Source organism: Cupressus sempervirens, chromosome 6 (assembly GCF_028749045.1).
Source record: "Cupressus sempervirens isolate cs-2001-9-10 chromosome 6, ASM2874904v1, whole genome shotgun sequence".
NCBI classification, from domain to species: domain Eukaryota; kingdom Viridiplantae; phylum Streptophyta; class Pinopsida; order Cupressales; family Cupressaceae; genus Cupressus; species Cupressus sempervirens.
The window spans coordinates 155,372,521-155,377,897 of NC_143123.1; positions in this window are offsets into that span (position 1 = coordinate 155,372,521).

Below are 5,377 nucleotides of genomic sequence, written 5' to 3' on the forward strand. Positions count from 1 at the left end.
TCCCAAAAATCAAAAGTAATATCTAGGTCAAGGGAAAACCTAAAAGTAATCTAACTCAAGGTACCAAGATATAAATGACATCTAAACCTAGAGACAAACAAAGACACATAGGGAATCTATAATGTTAGTGGGCAAGTGTCATCACACGAGCCAACTCTAGAGTTACTCGGCTAGTCTTTTGATCCTCTGGCCCCCTAGTGACTCCATGTGGCACTAGTATCCTTTCGTACTGACACGGCATATTAATGATGCATGATCACAACCAAGCGTCCTCTCTACTCCCATCCTAGTCTGTACTGGCAATCAAGGCATGGGTGAGGAATGACAAAGACTCTTATTAGGTTCATTTTACTCTCATTTAGTTTAGTGTTTTCACTTATTAACTACTTACAATGGGTTACTCGATAGCCTCTTTAGGACCTCGGCCTCCATTGCAAGCCCCTTCCCAACTTAACATACATATAACCTACCCTAAGCTTAGCAAAGCAAGAAGATATCAAAAGACCAAAACCATACATCAATTCTCTAAACAAGCAACTGAAAGGTACCAAAATCACTTGGTCAAAATAAGAGCATCACAAATACAATCATCCTAACAAGACTGATCTAAGAAGGTACACATAAATCAAAACATAACATCATTTATAATCACCAAAACAATACTTCCCAGCCTCTAGTAAACATCCTAGGACTGGTCAACACTCTAGTCAACCCAAACCCCAAAACATAAGACAACATACAGTCAATAGTGTAGTTTCATAGTTTTGTTTGATTTTGAAAACATGGTTCTAAGTTCACAATAAGCTTTGAGTCTTTGTTTTTGTTGTACATTTTTGGTCTGATAAAGTTTACTATATTCCCCATATAACTTAACCCATTTTCACATTTAAATATGAATACATCATTAACATAAGCTCACAAAACCGACATCTTCATAAAGTTTATTGATTTAAAATAATAGTTAATAAATAATTAACTAGTAACTAATTAACACTTTTAAAAGATAAAATAAATCTCATAACTAAAAGATTATCTTTTAAACATCTTATTAAAAACTTAATTAAATAAAAATTAAATTAACTAACTTAAAATTGTTAATAACATATTACATATTTTAACAATCAATAATTTTTTAATAATTAAAAACTAATTATAAAATATATTATTAATAAAAAAATTAAATTTAATTAAATTTAAATAACGTAAAAGGTTAAATAACATGAAATTAAATATTATTAAAAAAATTTAATAAAAACTTTAATTAAAAAGTCGAATATTTAAAGGCTTGCTAGCCTGCGAGATCTTGCAGCCGCAGGCATTACTGTTGTCGTAGGCAACAGTACTGTGTACTGTTGTTGCGTGCAATAGTAAAGCCTGTTGTGCACAGCCTCTAAGGCCACAGAAAAAGGTGGAGGTGTGGAGTATGGTGGCCCCGCCCCCAACCTCATTCATTTTTTTTTATTTTTTACAATTTTATTGTAAAATATACTTTATTTTAAATAAAACAAAACAATCCTTCCCAACTTTTTTTTTTAATATATTTCTTTTTATAAAAATACTAACAATAATCTGATAGAGAAAATCCAATAAACTAATCAATTTTTTTCATTCTAACAATTCAATTTCTTCCCAAAATATTTTTTGATTAAAATATCAACTATTTAATTTATAGAATGAGGGTTTTATAAATTTTCAATCCTCATGTACAGATGTAATTCTATACAAACATCAATAAAATTCACAACGGATGATTCATCTTAAAAGAAACTCTAAAAATAGATTTAACAAACATGATGTAGACAGAAACTTCAAAGAACATAATTCATTGTGCAAATAAAACACAAGATTCTACCTGAATCTGAAGCTAATACGCAACTGCACGAAGAATGTGAGAAAATCCTCTTTCCTCCAAAATTGTGGTCCCTATGAAATGAACTCCCAATCTCTGATAAGGAGTTCTCCCCTAAATTTGGGGCAATGATTGTGCAATCACGTGAGGGAACTTATTGATCAAAATCTTTTTAATATTTTATTACTTTTTCGATATTTGTGTATACTTTTTGAAATTTAAAATATCTTTATTAAATTAATTTCTCTTTCTCTCTTCTCTTAATTTTTGAAGCATTTTTTAATAAAAATATATATTAACTTAAGCAATAATAATATTTAGCATTTATTTTAAAATGATCTCCTAAATATATTATTATTAAATTAAATAAAAATTATTACACTCTAAAATTAGAACTATAATTTTATCTTTAAATTTAATTCTTTTATTTAATTAATTTCTCAATTAATTAAATATAATTAAATATTGAAATTATCTTAATAATTTTCCATTAAATTAAATCATTAAGTATTCTTTTAATTTGATTTAATTAACAAAAAAATCACCATAGACCCACAAGACGAAATATGAAAACCCATCATAAAATACAACATACAAGATCAAACTCAAGGGTTATAATCACAAATTTATGTCATATGACAAATTCGGAAGGGTAGTCATCTCAGATACCTATCCTAATTTCTAGGACAGTTGGTTTTAAGGTCAAGATTTGAACTCAAGAATTTATCTCCCCTCTCTTACCAATGAGATATTGCGATAGGGTACGCTCATCCTAGCGATTCAGGGAAGTCGATACCTAGTACCTATAATCTACATAAAATCCACACATGTACAAACACGTATATTCTAAACTAAATAGGCAATGGCAGGAAGTTGTTCATTGTGTAGATCTGGAGTAGCAGGTGACTACAAATCCCTTCCTTAACCACATCAGAAATGTCAAACATTAAAAAAATATACATGTACACCATACACATGCAAGTATGGGGTAAGTATCCATATAAAACACATACAAATAATCCATCTAACATCATTAAATAACTAGAATCGCTATAAATAATCATCATTAAAATATAATCATGCATACATTAAATAACTAGTACCAAAGTAGTCTCATTATATAATCAACTGTATATGAAAATAATATCCAATAATCTAGAAAAAAATGTCACTGGTCATCAAGCATAAACATAAATTGGCCTAAAAGAGTTTGGCAATAATAATTGAAAGTAAACTAGGGGTAGGCACTACATCCACCCCTCCTAGACTTAGGCTTACTCCTAGAAGCCTATAAACAAGTAGGGGTATAAATCCTATAAACCAAATACATCCTCCCATGTATTTATTGACTCTACCTACTCTATGGTTCGACCCCTAAGGGTCAAATCCGACTACTATAGAATGTGAACTAACTCCAAAGCTAGCTGCCCATCCTCTACTTGTAACACATTCTAATCAAGAGCATGTATCACATCAAGAATATACTATCTAAGTACATAAACATGGAAAACATCATGAACACATGCTAGGTTGGGTGACAATGCAAGATGGTAGGAAACTAGACCTATCCTCTCAAGAATCTCAAATGGTCCCACAAAGTGAGGTGCTAGCTTTGAACCCTTTCCATAATGCATCAGACTCTTCTGTGGATGCACTCTCAAGAAAACTTTCTCACCTAGTACAAATGACTTATCTGTTCTATGGGCATCAACATACTTCTTATATTCTATGTTGTAGACATGTGCTCACAAATTTGCACTACTTGTTGCTCCATATCTCGAAGCATCTTAAGACACAATAGGATGTGATCCTCAAGACTATCCCAACTCAAAGGTGTATGGAAAGGATGACCATACAAATCCTAGAAATTTTTCATCCCAATAGAACTATGATATCCATTGTTATAAGAAAACTCCACTAGGTATAGATAATCCTCCCAAAGAGTCTATTTGTCCATCACATACATCCTCAACATGTCCTCTAGAACCTAATTCACTCTCTCGGTCTAACCATCTGTCTCTGGGTGATATGTTGAGTTGAAGTTCAACTGCGAGAAGCTATAGTGTGGGATGACCTCATTGGTTAAAAATGTGTCACCTTAGTCAACCAATCAACGATGACCAAGATAGCGCCATGTCAACGAGCAGTCATAGGCAATCCTATAATGAAATCCATAGAGATGATATCCCACTTCCATGAAGGAATGAGATTAGGCTATAAAATCCCTATTAGATGCTGGTGCTCTACTTTGACTCTTTGGCACTCAAGAAACTTAGCCACAAAATCAGTAATATGACACTTTATCCTTGTCCAATAATATAGATGTCACAAATCTGCATACATCTTCCTGACACCTGGATGTGTCGAGTAAGGTGCACAATGAACCTCTAATAGGATCAATGTACAAAGCTCATCCAGTAATGATACATAGATCCTTCCTGAATATCATAAAAGGCCATCTGACTCCAAAACATAACAGAGAACTTGACCTCCAATGGTCTCCCTGAATCTATTTCCTTACTAACCTCCTAATACCTAGTATTTGTAGGAAGTGCTTGAAGTATATGACTCCTCAAATCCACACTAAGAGTCAACGATAGTGTCACATGTCTCCTATGACTCAAAGCATTAGTTACCACATTCTCCTTTCCCTAATATGTTTCACCTCAAAGTCATACTCACAAAGAAACTCCATCCAATGCCTTTGCCTAGAATTTAGATTAGGCTATGTGAATATGTATTGCAGACTGCGATGATCACTATGAAGTTCAAATTTGTGTCCTAGCAAGAAGTGTCTCCATCTCACTAGGGCATGAACTACTGCAACTAACTCAAGATCATGCATACGGTAATTCAACTCGTGATCCTTGCGTTTGTACAATTCATAAGCAATCATCTATCCATCCTACATCAATACTACTCCAATCCCCTCAAGGGAAGCATCTATACACACCATGAAGTCACCTTCTAGATTAGGTACTGATAAGATTGGTGCACTGGTCAAAAGCTCCTTATGCTTCTGAAATGCTTCCTCACATTTCTCCGTCCATAAAAACTTCATTCCTTTCCTCTAAAGAGAAGTAATAGGGTGTGCAATTCTAGAGAAGTTCTGGATGAACCTGTAATTATAACTAGCTAGACCCATGAAGCTACAAATTTTTGACATGGTAGTGGGAGTGGGTCAATTTATCATTGCCTAAATCTTTATAGGTTCTATAGAGATACCATCACCTAATATGATATGCCCTAAATATTATATCTCTGATTGAAAGAAATCACACTTTGTCAAGTTGGCATAAATTTGATTATCTCTCAAACACTTCAAAACCAAACACAGATGTTCCTTATGCTCCTTCTCGGATCAAGAATATATCAAAATATCATCTAGGAACACAAGTATAAATTGATCAAGATAGGAATAGAACACTCCATTCATTAGACACATGAAAACTAATGGAGCATTATTCAGCCCAAATAGGACTACTATGAACTTGTAATGCCCATAGCAAGTTTAGAAGGTGGTCTTAT